The sequence below is a fragment of the Moschus berezovskii genome, chromosome 7, assembly GCF_049115385.1.
Source record: "Moschus berezovskii isolate FMDL1 chromosome 7, NW_MosBer_1.0, whole genome shotgun sequence".
NCBI classification, from domain to species: domain Eukaryota; kingdom Metazoa; phylum Chordata; class Mammalia; order Artiodactyla; family Moschidae; genus Moschus; species Moschus berezovskii.
Window position 1 is genome coordinate 80,665,074 of NC_142466.1, and position 19,789 is coordinate 80,684,862.

The 19,789-nt window shown below is 45.4% G+C and overlaps 1 protein-coding gene across 1 annotated transcript in view; it reads right to left on the reverse strand.

The window, feature by feature from the left end:
* EBF2 (EBF transcription factor 2) overlaps window positions 1–19,789 on the reverse strand; it is a 222,576-nt gene that overhangs the window by 135,348 nt on the left and 67,439 nt on the right. The gene's annotated exons all lie outside the window — the stretch shown is intronic.

Here is a 19,789-nt window from a genome sequence, read left to right on the forward strand (position 1 = left end):
AGGGAAGCACTTCCTGGACTTTGTCCCCACCCGCCCATTTACCAAACAACAAAACATCAATCTAGGCAAAAAGAAAGAGAACAGGAACTTAAAGAGGGTAACTGCAGTCTGAGAGTTTTGCTGCAAACTACAAGAGGGCTATATTTCATTATGTAAACTATGACGTGGAGATTTCTAAGCTGTCCTTGTGAACAAACAGAATTCTTTCCCATCATCGGTTTTTGGTTTGTTTTTTTTTTAGGCAGAGCTGGGTCTTCATTGCAGCATTCAGGCTTTCTCTAGTTGCAGTGTGTGGGCTTCGTTGCCTGAGGCATGTGGGATTTACTTTCCTGACCAAGGATCAAACTTGTGTCCCCTGCATTGCAAGGCAGATTCTTACCCATTGAACCATCAGGGAAGTCCCCTTTCTCCACATCTTGATGAGAAATTGCCTTGGCCCATCTCCTCCCTCTGTGCATGAGAAAAGACCTATCCTATTATTCTCCTTCCTGTGGCTTCACCCTTCTTGACCCCTGCATGATGAGAAAGTTGACAAAGCAAGGCCAACCCAGTCAGCACGCTGCAGTGCACAAGAAGACAAGAGGAGTTTTCCAGGAGAAGACAGTGAAGCTACCAGGAGCCTGGGGCCATTCCTGGCACGTGGTTGGCCAGAGATGTTTTCCTGTGATCTGTCAGTAGACAGCCTTCCCAGACACCACCCCTGCATATATATAGTTTCTTAAGTCAATATCAACAGCAGATGGGAGAAGTGATCATGGACAAGCTGGATAGCTACACAGATGGGTGCGTGCTTAGTCATTCAGTTGTGTCAGACTCTGTAACCCTATGGACTGCATGGGGATTCTCCAGACAAGAATACTGGTGGATTGCCACGCCCTCCTCCAGGGGACCTTCCCAACCCAGGACTCGAACCCCAGTCTCACATCTACCAGCATTGGCAGGTGGGTTCTTTACCACTAGCATCACCTGGGATAAATATATATATGGTTTGGCCAAAAAGTTAATTCAGGTTTTCCTGTTTCTCCTTAGAGGAAAAACCCAAATGAATTATTTGACCAACCCAATATGTAGGCTACAGGTGGTAATTCTTCTGGACACTGGTGGGCTATTTAGTGAAACACAGGGTGCCTGAGAGCTTCTTATGAATCTCAATAAGTCACATGATCCCAAATGTCCCCTTTCAATAGAGATTATGGTCACTGACCCCTGGATTCTCCCTGAAGATATCCCAAAATCAAGCCTTCGAGAATAAAGAATTGTCTAAAAAGATGTAGGTTCAAGTCTGATTAACAGCAAAATCTGTCACTGAAAGTTGACAAATTCTTCTCTGTCCCATATGTGAATGGCTTCCCTGGCATCTAAAAGTAGCTCTGTTTCTGCCTGGCATCCTAGGACTCAGAAATGATTTTAAAAAATAGAAAACAGAAAACATCAACCGTATGAGCTAGGAAGGAGGCTCTGAAACCAATCACCTGTGCTTCTGAAGGCAGGTGAGGGGCCTATGGCCCCCTCTAATCCCACCAGGCCTGGAGCTCATTTATGACTGGCAGGAAATACGGTATCAATTGTGTGGGGCCCCCATTCTGGGAAGACAGTTTCTAAACAGAGACTGTCAGGAGCAAAGGACATCTTAAATGAGAACCAGAGAATGTCTCAGGACACGGCAAATGTGTGTCACTGACGTGTTATTCGGAAGATCTTTTTTACCCATGAATCTCATCACTTCTTGGCCTTTTGGCTAAGATCAAGTGTAGTATGGTGGCTTCCCAGGTGGCGCTAGTTGTAAAGAACCTGCATGCCAATGCAGAAAATGCAAGAGATGTAGGTTCGATCCCTGGGTGGGGAAAATATTTTGGAGGAGGGCACGGCAACCCACTCCAGTGTTCTTGCCTGAGAAATTCCATGCACAGGAGCCTGGAGAGCTACAGTCAGTAGGGTCGCAAACAGTCGGACATGACTGAGCACAGCACACACTTAAAAGCTCAGGCTTCAGACTCAGACAAATCTGGGTTGCTGAGTAACCATGGGCAAGGAATTTCATCTCTCCTGGCACCACTTCGCTCATCTATAAAACGTGCATGACGACATTACCTCTTACTTAGGGTTGTGGTAAAAATCCAACAGGGTGATGTGTAAAACAGGCTTAGTCTGGTGCCTAATATGTAGCAAATGCTCAATGAATCTGGGCCGTTATTATTTATTATCCTCACAACAAGCCTTTGAAACAGATTTTATTCTCTTCCCGTTATCAAGAAGGAAGTGGCCACACAGAGGCAAGTGATATGGGTAAGACATCCCTTCCAGATCACTCTCTCTTCTGGTTCCATCCTTTCTGGCCAGCTTTCCAAAGAGAAGTTCCCTTTGGGTCCCTGGTCAGGCCAGGCCAGAGGCCCAGGTTTCCAGGTAAAGCAGGAAGCTGCCTCCAGGTTGGTCTCTGACTCTCCCATCCTGAACTCGAGCCAACGCGTAAGTGAAATGCAGTGCCCGGCTCTTCCATCCTCCCCCCACCCAACACAGGAGCCTTCATCAGCTCCGCCTCTGGGAGCGAGTGTGGCTCTCCCAGCCTGGCGCTGAAGCAGGTGCGGGCATATTTTAAGCTCCAGCAAATAACTTTAATTGAGCTCTCCTTAGACATATGAACCCACAGAGCAGGTTTTTTTTTTCCTCCCTTCTAATAAAAAAAGACCCACAACAAACCAGATGGGTCTTGGTCGCTCCCCAACACCCCCCTCCCCACTCTTCAGGCTCCCCTAATAAATCTTTTAACTCTGAAGAAATTACCTTGCTGGAAGCGGGTATTTTATTTGGTTGCCTGTGTGGACCCAAGCTGCCTCTGTGGGCCGAAATGTGGGTCAGGAGTTACCCACGCAGGCTGCAAAACTGAAGCCTGGGGGGTTCAGGCTGGGTTGGTACTTGGGTTGGTATTCTCACCCAGAACTTTCTATTACTGATCACTTCCCTGTGTTTCCTGACCACCATCGTGGGTCCCCCCACCTCACACCTCTCCTAAAATTAAAAACCTTTACCTTCCACTGTCCTCAACGTAAGTAAAATCTCCATCTTGGTGTGGACCTTCCGTGCTGCCGTCTAATGTGGAAGGATCTGGAAAGAATGCTTTCCACTAGGAGCCAGTCTGACTCCGGTATCATGAGTCCAGAAAGAGCGATGAAAAAGAAAGCCGGACCCTCTGTCACCAGAACAAGGCAGCGTGTGGCATGGGGTTCTGTCTCATTTTGCAGACGTGAGCTCCCTCTTAATGCCCCGTACGAAGACGGCCATAGAGAAGGAGGGAAATGCGATGTGAATGGATTCCAGATTCCCCCCTAGAAAAAAAGATGTCAAGAATCGCCCAGGGCAAGAGAGAGAGAAGCCACGCACTCTGGGTCCTGATTTATGAGCACTGAATTATTGGTAGGAGGGCCCAGAAGGAGTCGTTTACAACAGAAATTATTGCAGGCAAATGTTGGTTGGTATTTTAAATCACTCACTAATATTGATAGGTTAATGCCTGTCACACTTGCTTAAGGGTCACCAGAAAAAAAAGAAAAAAAAAAAAAAACTCATCTTCGACTTGTTACCGGCTAAGTATAATGTAGATACACCTTTTTCTGGTTTTGTGGTTTGTTTGTTTTTTTTCTCTTGAGCAAAGCCTGCTGTATTATTTATGGTTTTCTGAGTCACTGACTGTAGCCTGTATCTGGATTTTAAAAGGTTGATTTGCAAAAAAACAAAAACAGGGCACCCATCTAGCAAGGCTGGTGGGAAGGCAGTCCCACTCACAGCGGCCCCTCAGAGGACCCTCGGCTATTCGGGGCGCCTCGGGGGCCGGGCCAGATGGCAAGTGTGTATTGTTCCCTTTTTGGTGATAGTCCTGCTGTGGCAAATAAAGTTAAATCAAAAGGTTAGTGCTCTGCAACAGAGTGGCCGAGCTGGCTGCAGCTGACAAGGGCCAAGGATGCTGAGTAGTGAGGAGGCAGAGGCTGTTCCCTCGAAAGGGAACGCAAAGGGAAAAATTTGGCTGCACAATAAAGAGTGGGGAGTCATGGGTCTCAAGTCCCTTCTTTCTTGGAGCCTGAGGATGAGCTGAAAAATACAAATTTGATCCACCCACGGCCAGGGTCGGAGGTAGAGGCAATCGCTTTCCATCAGTCTGAGGTCAAAAGAGCTCCCCGGACATCCCACTCCAACTTGACTTTCCCCAATAAGCAGTGCATTCCTTTGTGAGGTGATGGGGTGGTATCTGTGGAGTGGGGGGAGCACAGTCTGGGAGGGTCAGATACCCACATCTGTCATGAGTGGAATAAAACTTGGAATCCAGGCGAGCAGCTGATGGGTGCATAAGATTTTCAACCTGGACACAGAATTCATGGATTACTTCATAGGATGTCAGAGCTAGAAAAGATTTAAGAAACTATGGAAACTTCCTCCACACAACCCACCTCTCACTTTACATATGGACAACAAAAAGGACAGAGAGGAAAAGTGATGCGCTCAAGGTCACACAAGGGAAGGGGTGGATCCGGCACCAGGGTCCAGCCTTCCTTGGCACCCCCTGGGCTACCACCAACAGGATATGTGGCGGGGGAGGGGGCCAAGAGTGCCAGGGATGTGCAAAATCACAGAATCCACAAGGTGTGTGAGTCTTAAACAGTGATTAGGAGAGGCTATTCCCGGGTGACTCAGAGGGAAAGAATCTGCCTGCCAATGCAGGAGACTTAGGTTCAATTCCTGGGTCCAGAAGATCCCCTGGAGAAGGAAATGGCACCCACTCCAGTACTCTTGCCTGGAAAATCCCATGGACAGAGGAGCCTGGTGGGCTACAGTCCATGGAGTTGCAAAGAGTCTGACATGACTGAGCACACACACACAAAGTCTTATAAAAAATAAACATATACACTATGTAATAGAATGCAGTTTGAGTCTTGTTTTTCACATCACCTTTTTCATAAATCATGTCTGAGCTTGCCTTACACTTCAAAATCTGCCCCCTGTGCCCACAGGTCCAAGAGTGGGGGTTTCTGGTTCCCTCTCCTCTGCAGGCTCCACCCTGTGCTCTAACTTGGAGGTACGTCTTCATGCTCCTTTCTTCTGTGAACTTCTAAAGCACACCATCTACCCAGAGACCTGCCGTTTCCAGAATATGGAACACAATTAGGCAGGTGATCTGCAGAGTGTTTGTTATTTACCTGGGAGACTGAGGCCATGCTTTGGTGCCAGTTGGTCTCTCAGGTAAATATGAACCTGGGCAGACTTTAAAAGGGGGAAAAAAAAAAGTAAACACTAAAATAGGTATTTAAGGCGTTTTAAATGCTGATTCCATTCTTTTTGGTTAAGTACTTTTCTTTCCCCTGCCCCACTTTGGTCCTCCAAACAGAATATTATTTATGCCATTTCAGTGCTTTTTGACGGTGTTCTAATTTAGACCATATTTACTGACTGAATCTTGTTTCCTACCACATTCGACGGGCTTGACTGCATAGCAGACCCTGTTTCTGTTAAGCAGTGTTTTGACTTCCCTTTGAAAATTTACTTAGGAGAAGGTGATATTTCCAACGGTATGTAAAATCACTGAGGAAACAAGTTTAACTTAAAACAAAAATGGGAGCTCTATTTCCATTTAAGCAGATTGTTTAAAAAATACTCTTAAATCCATTTCCATCCTCATATCTGTCTGTGTGGTTAGATCATTTTACCTCCTAGAAGCTCATAGAAGTTTCTCACTTGCATTAGGAGATGGACAGAGCTCTATTCCTTTCCCAGGAAGGTAAGGTCTGAGTGCCTTATCTCTGTCTCTTTATTAGCATTCCAAAGAGAAAGTATTTGAGAGATTCTAAATTCTTGCTAGAGATGAGAACTTCAGAGAAGGAAAAGGCAGGTGAGATCATGTTGTTCGACTCTGATTTTGCAGATAAGCTCACTGAATGCCCAGGTAAACTGGCACAGGCCCCAGATGGAGTGGGCAAGACCCGTTACCTGAATTCCTCATCGAGTGCTCTTGCCAGCGCCTCCCACTGATTGTCCATCAACCCATTTGTGGTTTGAGCAACCAGAGACTTCATTCTGCAGGCCTGACCATCACCAGAAAACAAGAGTATATAAGAAATGTGACCAAAGCCTGGTGCATCCCCATGTACTTGCTTCAAGCTGAGATAACTAGGAGAAATACCCTAGTTATCAAAGTGAACACCTCCACCCTTATCCCTGTTTGGGAAGATCTCTGATTTGGAGAATAGCTAGTGGCTAGAGCCAAAAACTGAGTGAGATCTTATTTTGACCTCTGAAGGTTGTGTGAACTAAACAAACTGGCTTAGAAATCTGCTATTCAACGGAACACTTTTAAATATGCATTTTAATTAATATTTTAGAAATACGTATCTAACAACACACATGTATCTGAACAGTAAAGTAAGCAGGACCTGAGCTGTAAAATATTATAAGCCCCTGCTTCTCTTTCTCTGCCCCTCCACTCTCCGCTCCCACCCCAGCCAAAAACTATAGTTTTCCAAGAGCTACATTTTTCTGACATCTTGTGCATTTTGAGGTCCAGAGAGACTTCCCATTTTCCACACTCAGCACTTTGAGGGCCAGCAGGGTCACGGCACCAGTATTCCCCAAAGATCCCTGAGCAATCATGCTACCGGGAGCTCTGCCCCACTCGTTACCAGCCGACATCCATTTCTCAAGGAAGCGATACCTTTCTGTTGTTGTTTTCTATCAGACACACAAAGCCCGAAGATTAATCAGAGACACGACCAAGTGACAGCAGTCCTAAACTCGGCTCTAAGTCCTCTCTGCCTTACTAAACACCACGTGCCCAGGTTAGAAAACATAAAAATGAAACTTTACATCATGGTCTCGGAAGCTTCTGTTAACACAGGAACTACTGGGCTGAACTGAAATTCACATCTTCTGCTCAACTCCGCAAGCAGGGACTACAGGGGAAAATGAAAGAAACGATACATGTTTCAAATTTTACAGCAGTTTACATCATGCAAAACTGAAAGGGCCTTAGAGGTTTCCTTCTCACTGAAGTAGAGTTGGTACAGACTCAGTCAGGTCCCAGAAAACACTCCACGGGCATATAAGGTTATGTAGGCAAACATGGAAGCAATATCAGATAGCTTTCCCACTGCTTCTTTATGATAAAATTCAGATGCAAATATTTTACTGGTTCAATCATGTGACAGGGTTATAATAGACACCCAAGCATTCATAAGTTAAGTAATATGCTCTACAGAGTATTAATAGGCAATCATACACATTGGCTTTATTAAATGAAATATTTGAAATACACAGTCTGGTTTTTATTTCATTTTCTAAAATTGTGCTCTATATTTTTATGTAAACAAGACATATATTTTGTATGTGTTATATATATATATTTTTTTATATCAGCAAGATTCTAAGATGCCTTCATTTTTTTCTTACCTAAGCCAAAATTGCAGGATTAGGTTAAACGAGTAGAGCGTTTACATTTCCAAGCATCATTTAAAGAAAATAAAGTTTTCCTTTCATTTCCACAGTTATTCAAACTTATCTTGATTCGTGAAAATTGGCATTGTATACACAATGACCGAAGAGGGTTAACAGGCAGAAAGTCATCACAGAATCTGAAAATTCTGTTTGAGCGGAGCTGGTGACTGGTGATTTCAGTCCTGAATTTGCACAGCTGCCAAAGGAAAGTTAAAAATTACATCTAAAGGATGAACAGCTGTGGTCAAAATTATGTTGCAGTGTTAATCTTTATGAGCTCCTTCGACAGGATTGAAACCAATGCCAAAATTATCCAGAGAATTCCTTCCACAGAATGAGTCAGAGTTACCATGTTCTTAGGTTTGGGTCTTCTTGCAAATAAAACAATAGTAAATTCAATTACATGAAAACTCTCCTCAGATGAAAATTAAAACTGCAACCCTGTTGCATCATGATTTTTATGAAAATGAATTAAAATGTCTTCAGTGCTTTTAAAGGATGTGGTTAAAATTATTAAATTATTATTAAATCTAGTTCTCAAAAACCACTTGCAACTTTTTTCCCATGTTCTTTTTCATGTTATAATGGAGATTCCTGCAATTTTGCCAATTTGGCACCAGGTCCCATAGATGGTTATTAAGCAGTGCTCAACTGTTAAGCTTTCTAACTTTCATAATATTTTGTGAGTCCCCTACAGAACGCAAACTACCATTCACCATCTTTAGAATAATTTGTAATGTTCTGGGCAAAACCTTAGGAAAATGACACAGAGTTAGAGTTAGCTGCCAAGATACAATATATTTCTACTGAAGACTAATAATATTTGGAAACGATTTCCTGTATTTCTTCTCTACTTATTTGTTAATCTGATACAGTTTCCAGGGTTTGGAATGTTCATGCCTTTTGTGTGCTAAAAAGAGATTAGGGGCTTCCTGGACCAAAAAAAAGAAAAGTCAACTTTTAGCCTGAGTCTCACTTCGTGCTGAAGGTCTTTTAAACCTTCCAAGTAAACATAACTGTGCATACATTAGTGGTGCTTGCTTTGAAAAAAAAGAGAGAAAAAATACCAAAAAAAAAAAAAGAAGATTGGCCTTTTCCCTCTAAATATGGACTCTTAAGCCTCTAAATGATTTGCCAGACCGAATCGGATAATAAAGGGTTTAAACTTTGCCACTTTGGGGTTAATGTGAAAGGCTTGTCAACATCAGATTGTTTAGACATTAAAAGGAACGCGCTGTGTGCCTCCTTTTAAACCCCATGTTCAGTTGAGTTGCAGCTCCCAGTGAATTTACCCAGCTGTAAGTGATTCCAGATGCGCCGCAGTGACAAGCTTCAGTCTCAGGGTACTTATTCATTTCACATTAAAATCTCATGTTCCCAGGTCTGAGCTGTTATCTGACTGAGATCTGATTAGGGAATACAGCAAAGAGGCATTTCCAAACCCAGAGCCTGCCCTGGCTCCCTGGCATGAATCTCTGACCATCAGGCACCTCTGCATAAGGGAGAAAGCACCCGAGGTGACGGCTCGGGGGAGGGTGCACACTCAGGTCTAGCATTCTTAGACACATGGCCCATGCCAAGGCCTTCCACAAGGCTATCTTATTTAATCCTGGACGGAGCACCGACATCTCAGCCTGGCTAATTTCTCACTCCAACACAAGCTTCCTCCCCCCAATAAAAGGGCAGGACGTGTGATTCCGTACATTGTCTAGGGCAGCACCCACATGCAGAAAGGCACTCAATCAATGCACAGTGAGTGATGATGGATTTGTCAGATCCCCAAGCCTTCAGTTCTCTCTCTGGCCACCAGCTATGTTTGGACCACAACAGAAAAGGAGAAAGAAGGAAGCAGAAAGGAGGTCAGGGGCTTGGAGAAAGCACCTAACCCCACCTAGCTGGTTACGCCTTTGTTCCTGCACAAGGGAGTGACAGTCCTTCCCCACCGCTGGCACAGACGGGGTCCTTCGATCTGAGTCTGTTTTTCACTTCTTTACCCAAAGTGCAGAAGTACAAACGCTATTGGCCGACAGCTTCCTTCATGACACATGTCAAAGACACATTTTTCGGGGCTCCAGAAATATAAGGTGAGATGGGGATGGTGGACAGAGATGAAAGATAATGGAGACCATGTGGGGAGGATGCTACCTCTGTGATGCTCACAGGAGGGAATGAAATTAAGGATAATTTTTTTTTAAATTTCCCCTCCAGCTAGGTTTTTGGTTTGGTTTGGTTTGGCCTTTCCTGTCTTGTGCTGTTTTGTCACTTTGAAGAGGTAGAGAGAGAGTACCGGGAGCCCCCAGCTGATCAACTGTGGTCACAGGCCACTGGGCAGCCCCCGAGCCCATCAGGAGCTCCTGTCACCGGACTCTCGTCACACTGGAAGCCCCAGAAAACACGCACTGAATGCTGCAGCCCCCAGCCCACGCGCTCAGCCTCCCTCAAGAGGAGGGGAAGAAAAGCACTCAAACCCCCAGGTGAAGCATGGAGAGGATTAAAAAGTTGGGGGACACTCCCCAACCCACCTTGGTGGCTGGGGGGAGGCCTCGCATGAGGAAAACGAGACGGCCACATGGTAGACGAGCGGCGGCGTTTGGTCTTTGTGAGAGGCAGCTTTTCTTTTATGACTGCTAAATGCCTGCCTTTCTCCCCAAGCAATTACCGCGCTGTTCCCATCAAGATGGCTGTTAGCAGCAAGAGGATCTTCAAGTTGCTGCAAATAAATCAAGAACGCTATTGGCAGCTGTCACCGAGAGTGGTCGGGATCCTCCTGGTCACTCCATGATGGAGATGCAGGGCAACACAGCCATGGTAGGAGCTGAGCTATATCTTGTAGCTAAAGAAAAGAGGGTGGCAGCCTCCTGAGGCCCAAGTGGGCCAAAGAGAAATGTACACTGGAAGTTCAGAACTGGTGGGCATCTACGAACTTGAACTCCCCCCGCCCATGGCAAGGCTTTGCTCAAGGACACACAGCCAGCGCACCTCCCTTCTGCACGTGGTGTAGCAACAAATGCTGTCATTACAATAAATTAGCAGCAACACCAAGGGGGCAATCCAGTGCACAGTGGACACAATTCATGTAGTAACGAAGGCTTTTAGAAGATGATGCTGAGGATGCTTGTCAGACACTGAAGGTAGATACCAGCTCTGAGGCCAGGAGGCGGATTTCACACTAACACTTGCGGTATCTTCCGTCTGGAAAACAGGCTGCTCAAACCTTGCAGCACCTTTGATCTTTTGCCGTGGACGATTCTTGGAGTATCCGTTCTGAACCTGTCTTTGTGTGGATGCACACGCTCTGCCACCAAGGATCCACCGGGAGAGTGATGGTGAGTTCCCCGGGTCATGGCTCAAACCTCTCCACTCGTCCTGTCAGTTTCACACCCACATCCCACAAAACCGTGACCAGCCACTGTCTGCCTCTATCCCTCAGAGGCACAAGTCATCTTCTCCATGACAGCGATTCAGGGTAAAACTAGAGTAAATGATTTGGGAAAGCTGCCGGTGGCGGGGGATGGAGGCCAGGTGGGCCATGTCCTAGGAGGGAAAGGCATGCTAGACTAAGGAGCGGTCCCCAGGCCGGACAGGCTCCGGGTGCCAGCTGCAGACCCCAGCCTCTCCCCTAGCCCCCAAGTCACATTGTGTCCTGCCACGTGGCATTTGGATCAGGAGACGGCCATGGCGTGCTGCGTCATATTTCTAAAAGCCCTGTTTCCCCGTTCAAGGGGGAAGCAGGTGGAAAGCAGAACCCCTGAAGGGCAGATACTTTGAAAGGCCCCACAGGCAATTCTCCAATAAAAGAGCGAGCAAAGCTGGCATATATCCCAAACTTTCAAATTGACCTTCTCCCTTGATCTGGGACTTAATGCCTCCAAACCAAACTAATTCCAAAAGTCACCTTCTCAACTTCTCTGCACAAAATTTTTTTTTTTTAAATAAATGAAAGCTCAGGTACAGGCTCCCCTCGAAGCCCTTCTGACGTCCTTAGCCGCTTAAATTAAATCTGAATGGTTCGTCTCTTTTTATGATACGATGGGCCATATGCCACCAAAATAAAAACCCAGCTGAAATCCCAGTACAGATAAAGGGCATGAAAGGCTGTTCCGGCCACAAAACAGAGACCCTGTGTAAATCTTATTAAACAATAACACCCACCCAAGCATTCCCTCCCCCTCTGGAAAAAAAAAATTCAGGAAGGAAATTGTGGTTAAATCATCTCATAGTTTGGCAAAAACTTCTACCTCTAAAAAAATGAAAAAGAGAAAAAAGAAACTTCGTTCTGTGTAGGACTCACACAGGCTAATAAAAAGCAGGACTGTATCGCTTTGCACTGTAGCTGTCAAATTCTCAGCAATGAAATACAGACCCTGACTCTCCCTGTCCCCGGAGTCCTACCCCCTCAGACCACCAAAAAAGGAACAACTAGGCTTGGGGGTGGGCTTGGGGGGCATCATTTATCCTCTCCCACTCCAGAGTGAATCTTGTTTGTTGCTTTTTTATTTTTAATTTTTTGCGTTTTTGGCTTGCACTTTTCTTGAATCAAGTTTCCATGGTTCTTATAAACAGAGTTAGATAGATATAGAAGAGGGGGTGTCTGGGGCTGTGGATTTAAAGCACTGTGATTCTGCTTTCTTACAAAGATCCTACACACTTATTACATTCAGGGAAGTTCAGGCCCTGCCACCATGGTATGTGTGTCTTTAAATTAAGAAAAGAAAGAGAGTGAGTGAGGGAGAGAGAGATCAAAAAGAAAAAACATTTCCATTTCACAAGGTCCCCCAGTGGCCTCAAACGCTCCTCCTCCACCATCAAAAATTCATAAAGGGGATCAGCATTCTTTACCGAATGGATCCCAGTGGCACCATAGACCTTGTTGGGGAGAGAGGCAATAAATATCGAATTATACACCTCATGGGAAGAAAGGACTGAAGACTCGGCTTCAAGCCCTCCACATGGTCCCTGGGGAAGCAGGGTCCAGACTCAAGGTCCAGGGCAGAAAGGAAATGGGTCAAGTGTGTCAATTTCTAGACCAGTGACCTCTGACCTGCTTAATGATGCTGGAGGCCACTACTAAAAAATAAAGAAGAAAAAGATGGCAAATGCCTTGGAGGAAAGATGTGGGGGGAGGGGTGCATTGGGGACCATAAGAACACTGCAACAACAGCATTGCATTGGCGGGTGTGATCCCCAGACCCCCTTGTTAACTATGATTTGTCTTTGGGGGGATTAGTCTAGGTGAGTGGTAGCATGTCCCAGAGCAGAGAACTTCATTTAGGTCCCAACTACTTGGAGTTCCCATAGCCAGGAAGGGCTCGTCTTCTGCCTGAAACTCCAAGAACATTCCTCCTTCATTCCACCTCCAGGCCTTGCCCGCAGCAGAGCCCTCCCCTCTGCTTATGATGCCCTCAGAGCTTGTTTTCTCAGCCCGCCCTGTTGACCCTGGCTTCCAGCTGCCACCGTCCTGTGTGCAGGCGCACACTTGGCCTCAGTGCTCAGTGGTCCCAGCACAGGTCCCTCTGCATGTGCATCACCTCCCTACTTCTGTCTCCCAACCACAGGAGCCCCAGCCCAACCCCTCCACCTCACAGCATCATGGGTGCCCAGCTGATGCCCTGTCACCCATGTCGATTGCTGCAAAGCGAAAGCAAGAGTCTAGTTCCACAGTGAAATGTACAGGGCAACGAAATCGGGGTTGGAGGAGAAGCATAAATAAGAGTGTGCAGAGAGTACCTTCCTGCCTCTTCCCAGTTTAAAAATGTGAGCAGTTATCCATTCAACAAACAGTATATGGAATAGGTGCCCACACATGGAACAGGGCGGGGGGGGGGAGGGGCTTCTCCAGTGGATCAGCTGGTAGAGACCCCATCTGCCAATGCAGGAGACGCAAGAGACATGGATTCAATCCCTAGGTCAGGAAGATCACCTCAAGTAGGAAATGGCAACCCACTTCAGTATTCTTGCCTGGAAAATCCCATGGACAGAGGAGCCTGGTGGGCTACAGTCCATGGGGTCTCAAAGAGTCAGACATTACTGAGTACACACACATGCATGCACACATACAGAACAGGTAACCAGTCCTCCCTGCCTAAATCAAAGGATCTAGATTTTCAAGGTAATCTCACAACTAAATGCAAGTTAGGAGTCTCATGACTTGGTTAATACAAGTTTCTATGGACCAGGACACTTTCAAGTAGTCTAACACTTAACTCAAGCTCACAAACTCAGCTTGAAAACTAAGCAAATAAAAAGCACTTGGCTGCACCGGTCCCAGGATGGTGTTCTCAGCAGCCCCAACCCCTCATATTAATATATCAAGCTGACCCAATTAGAGCTGGGATTTGGATGGGCAATTTTAGCTCCTGCTCTCAGAGACCTGTGCTGAAGTTCCCTTTACGCTTCAAAAAGAGTTAAAGGTCTTCCTCAAATTCTATGCTTTCTGAACTCAACAGCCAGTTCCCTGAGCTAGTGCTCCAGACATCTGTTATATGGTCAGTGGTGAGAAAACTGCACAGAACTCCCACACACAACTGTTCTTTCTCCCTGTTCCCAGAACACAGGCTGGGTGGCACAGAGCCTAAGCCATCTTCAGCTGGACTCCAGAGCAAAAGTCCCCACCCAATTAGCTGGTGAGTCCCCATCTTGATCCTCATCCTCGCTCCTGGCCCCTTCCCCAGTGCACCTGGGCGTGCTTAGTCAGTCCTGTCCAACTCTTTGCAACCCTTTGGACTGTAGCCTGCCAGGCTCCTCTGTCCATGGATTCTCCAGGCAAGAAAATGAGTGGGTTGCCATTTCCTCCTCCAGGAGATCTTCCCAACCCAGAGATCAAACCTAAGTCTCCTGCATTGCAGGAAGAGTCTTTATCCACTGAACCATCCGGGAAGCCCTCCGTGCATCTAATGCTCCACAGAAAGTGGGTATGAGAAGTACAAGGTGAAACTTGGATCAGTACCTGGGGAAGGGTTTTAGTGCCAGGCTCCATAAAGAGGGCTGAACGCTGAAGAACTGATGTTCTTGAACTGTGGTCCTGGAAAAGACTCTTGAGAGTCCCTTGGACTACATCAGTCCTAAAGGAAATCAACCCTGAATATTCATTGGAAGGATTGATGCTGAGGCTGAAGTGCCAATAATTTGGCTACCTGATGCAAAGAGCCAACTCAGTGGAAAAGACTCTGATGCTGGGAAAGATTGAGGGCAGGAGAAGAAGGAGCGACAGAGGATGAGATGGTTGGATGGCATCATCGACTCAATGGACTCGAGTTTGAGCAAACTCCGGGAGACAGTGAAGGACAGGGAAGCCTGGCAGGCTGCAGTTCACGGGGTCACAGAGAGTGGGACATGACTGACTGAACGACATCCATGGGGAGGAGCCTGAGACAGCATCTGAAAGGAGGCTGCAGAAGTGTGTGTGGATTTCACTGCTCTCTGTTCATACTGCCCGCAAAGACCACTAAGAGTCCGCTTGGTGGCTCCTAATCTCTTGAGGATGGTAACCCCCTGGCGCTGTCAGATGTTACCAGCCACTCTCCTTTCACCTCCACTTCTATGGAGGGAAACAGTGTTCTGTTCTTACGGAAATTTTTAAGTTAATGTTGGTTTAAATTATTTTGGTTTTCAGAATATGGAACCAGTCATTAAATTGAACAGAAACATACAAGGGTGACATATGCACCAAATTTTTTGTTACTGTATATCATGTTATTACATATATAAAACACTGTGTACAAATGTATCATTATATATCCATACATTTATATATTATTAATGTTATATTTGTTGTTGTTCAGTCACCAAGTTGTGTCCAACTCTTTGCACCAATGGACTGCAGCACACCAGGTCTCCCTGTCCTTTACTGTCTCCTTGGAGTTTGCTCCAACTCATGTCCATTTAGTCAGTGATACTATCCAAATGTTATATTTATACATTTCTATAAGATAGATCTAATAATCTTGATTCTATGGCAAAAAAAAAAAATTGAGACTCAAAGTAGTCCAACGGCTCCTTATAAATCACCCAGCTAATACGTAGCAGAACCAGGACTCATGCCCTCATCTCCTCCATATGCATGAATATATTCATTCCAGAATTTTTAGAAGTAAAAACTTTAGAACCTCTAGATCTCAAAAATAACACTGAAAGGGTTCAGAATATCATGTCATGTTCATCCATTCAATGGAAGAATATGTACTCACTAGAAAAAGCACAGAGACTATGTCCAAGCCTGGAAAACACTTCACTTAATGTGAAATCTGTAATAACAGAATACAAAATTATGTGCATTCTGCTGCTGCTGCTGCTAAGTCACTTCAGTCGTGTCCAACTCTGCGCGACCCCATAGATGGCAGCCCACCAGGCTCCCCCGTCCCTGGGATTCTCCAGCCAAGAACACTGGAGTGGGTTGCCATTTCCTTCTCCAATGTGTGAAAGTTAAAAGTGAAAGTGAAGTCTCTCAGTCGTGTCCGACTCTTCGCGACCCCATGGACTGCAGCCCACCAGGCTCCCCTGTCCATGCGATTTTCTAGGCAAGAGTACTGGAGTGGCTTGCCATTGCCTTCTCCGTATGTGCATTCTAGCAGGCATCAAAAAAGTATTAGTTGCTCAGTCGTGTCAGACTCTTTGTAACCCCATGTACTGTAACCTGGCAGGCTCTTCTGTTCATGGAATTCTCTCCAGGCAAGAATACTGGAGTGGAAAGCCATTCCCTTTTTCAGGAAATCTTTCCAACCCAAGAGTTGACCCAGGTCTCCTATACTGCAGGCAGATTCTTTACCATCTGAACCCCCAGGGAAGTCCAATACACCCCTAAAAAGGGACTGTAGAGAATACACAAAAGTGAAAATCATTATGCTCAAGTAACAGAGTTAAAGTGACTTCCTTTTATTTTTCAGACTTTTATTTTGATTTGCTATTCCATTTTCTAATTGAAAAGAAGACTGATCCAAGCTTGGTGCTGCCTCCAATGGAAAGATGTCTTTCACTCCTCTATCTTCTCCCCTGGCTGCCCAGAGGCACCCCATTTGGGAACTGGGCTTTGGGTTCCCAACACTATCTGAGAAGCTGAAGGCAAGGAACAGCCAGGACTCTGAAGTTCTAGTCTCCAGTGTCACCCTCTCTGCCCCCCGTTTCCCCAGGCCTGTGCTCAGTTCTGGCTGTGTATAAGCTGTTCATCAGGGGCCTCAGGGCTTATGAATTATGAAAGCTCTCTGGGTGTGCCCACTGGTGCATATGGATCAGCTGAGACCCCAGGACTGGAGATATAACAAAGGATTCTCCCCTGCTTGGTATCAATGTCAATTTAAAAACCAAAAACTTGGCTTTGTGAACTTTATACTTCCCCGTTGGTGGAGTGTTGTTTAAAAGATACCTAAGGATAACTGTCCAATGATTGCTTTAAAAACACAGAATAAAATCCAAGCAATTTTTCAATGTGAATTCTTTTTTTACCTCCACCTTTGCCACGCTGCCATATGCTGGGCTCTCTCCTCCAGTAGCACATGGTGATGGGTACCAAGGTCAAGGAGAGATGTGGGGTTACTTTGTGGGCTTATTTAAGTACTTGGATGGAAACTGGAATCCCCCCAAAAAAGATCTATTTCTGAAATGTGAAACCAAGAAGCTAGGTCTTCAAATTTTTGAAGACTATAAGAGCTTGAGCATTTCACAGAACAGTACCAAAAAAAGTCTGTTGTTTTTTTTTTAAAGTCTGTTTTGATGGAACAGTCTTGGCCAACTAAATTTGAGTGTCAGATTCACACACAGTTGCATTAACCATATAATTAAAAGCTTATGTAAATAGACTCCAAAATCCAGGTTTGCCGACATTTACAAGCAAGCAAGGCACAGAGCCTGGGAAAACTCAGTGGGCTCCACCAAGACTGCTCACACCTCAGAACATCCCCAGCTTCCAGGCGATGACATCCGCCCAATGTTTCTTGATGCCTAGATTTTTGGGAGCAGCCCAGGGTTCTCTCTTTGGGTAGAGGCTGTTAGATTTTTATAGAATGAGGTGTGCAAAGCTCAGATCTGGAGCTATCCATCCTGGGTGTTCTCAAAGATTATCCGCCTACTCCCTAAATCTGAGAAACGTCTCAAGAAATGAGACTTCTGCCAAAAAAGCCCACGCCTCTACAAAAGGCAAAGGAAAAGGTATCTTTCTTCTGCCTCCAGATCTCAGGATTGGTCAATTCTCCTTTTAAGGGAGAGAACTGTTTAATATTTGAAAAGCAATGAAACAGAACTAAGCAAAGCATGGGTTGCCTTTGGGAGGAAAATTACCAAGATGGGAATTCACCAGTACCATTCAAGCCACCAGTGAGTTCTCCAGGGCTCTGTGTGGCAGGCCCCCTCTTTTCTGCAACACCGTAAAAATACATACCCTTTAAATTTGCTGGGAATTTAGTTGCTGTCTTCTCTGAAATACCCAGTGGCTGTATATAAAATACATGGTGCCCCAGTAGGTTTCTTCACATTTCACATACACATAAAATTTCAGCCTGCTCCATCAGTAAACCCAGGCGGTAGGCCTCTGGAGAGCAAGGCAGGATACAGGGTCCAGGGGACTGGAGAAGTTTCCTGAGTCAACGTGGCCCGAATGAGAAAGCCAGGCACTCACTTGAGATGCCAGATTTCTGAACAGAAAGCAATGGTGTAGAGGTACCACTAACTAGCTGTGTGACCCTGTGTAAGTCACATAATTTCCCTGGGATTTGGTTTCCTCCTCTGTAAAGGTACACGCTAAAGGTCATTTTCAAGTCCCTGATGTTCAGGAAAAGGTCCAGAAGGAGAGCAGTTAAGGAGGGCAGGAAGTCATGGGAATCTTGCTATCAAAAAACGAAGTGTGGCTCGGAGAAAACCATAATTCAAAAAGACTCATGCACCCAAATGTTCACCACAGCATTATCTACAGTAGCCAGGACATGCAAGCCACTTAAATGTCCATCAGCAGAGGAATGGTTAAAGAAGATATAGTATATATATATATGTATACATATTTATGGCTCTGCCGAAGCCAAAATGGGAAGCCCAGGTCCTTGCCTGGCCAGCCTGTGCTCATCCCGATCAGCTTTGTGGCATTTCTCTTGGACTCTCGATGTTCTACTAAGTAGGACCCCAAAACCCCAACTCTAGACTTTACCCCAAAGTTTTAAAAATCCATGATAATTTTCATCTTTATCATTAAAGTAGAAGAGGAGAAGGTGAAAGTGGTGTGAGGGGACAAAGATATAGAAATGATGTGAGCATCTGATTAACTAAAGGTTCATATTTATTGGTAATAATCTAAATGATATATATCATAATATGACACGTATAAGTACATCATGTGTGTGTTTCATATTAAATAAAACATAGACTGATACCTTGTGTCTTCAACTGTGTGTATCATTTGCCCCCACTTTACAGATGAGGAAACTGAGGCACAGAGGGGTTCAGTAACTTGCCTGAGGTCACACAATCGGCAGTCAGTAGAGCTGGGAGTTGATCCCACATAGTCCCAAGAGTGATTAAGGAAGTAATCACTCTTAATCACTCCACCGCAGTTGTCTCCACAGGTCATTCAATTCTTCAAAAACCAACCATCAAACCACCTTTTATTTGCTCTACACGTTAGAGTTTTCAAAGAACATGGTGTCCAGTCTGAGCCATTCAATTGTTATTTATGAGGATCACCGCTTCAATTCTTCAGCTGGGCACACTGAGGCTCACAAAGGTTCAATTTGATCCAGATAACACAGCCAAACCAAAGCCCAGGTCTCCTGACCCCTAAGTTCAGTGCTTCTACATCAAATGACTCTTCCCTAAATTAAACTTCACCAGGATCCCACACCCAGTTAATGCCCCTCCGTATATGCTCAGTCACTCACTCATGTCCAACTCTTTTTGACCCCATGGTCTGTAGCTCCTCTGTGCGTTGAATTTCCCAGGCCAGGATACTGGAGTGGGGTGCCATTTCCTACTCCAGGGGATCTTCTCAACCCAGGGATCAAACTCACGTCTCCTGCATTTGCAGGTGGATCCTTTACCAGTAGCACCACCTGGGAAACCCAATGCTCCTCCAGAAAGCCTCTAAAACATTCCCCAGAAGCCCCTCTTCCAAGAGGGTTCCACCTACTAACATGGCCTCTGGGTAGTAGGCGGGTGTCTACTCACATCACCAACCTCTCAAGTATTTGTTATAGCAATACACAAAAAATAATAACTAAAAAATTTCTTGAGGACATTTCCTAATTTGCCAGGGCTTTCTTTTCCTTTTCCAGAGAATCTTACAATTCACTGGCCTCTTTCACAGGTACATTCCATGAACAGCCAAATTCAGTTCAGTTCA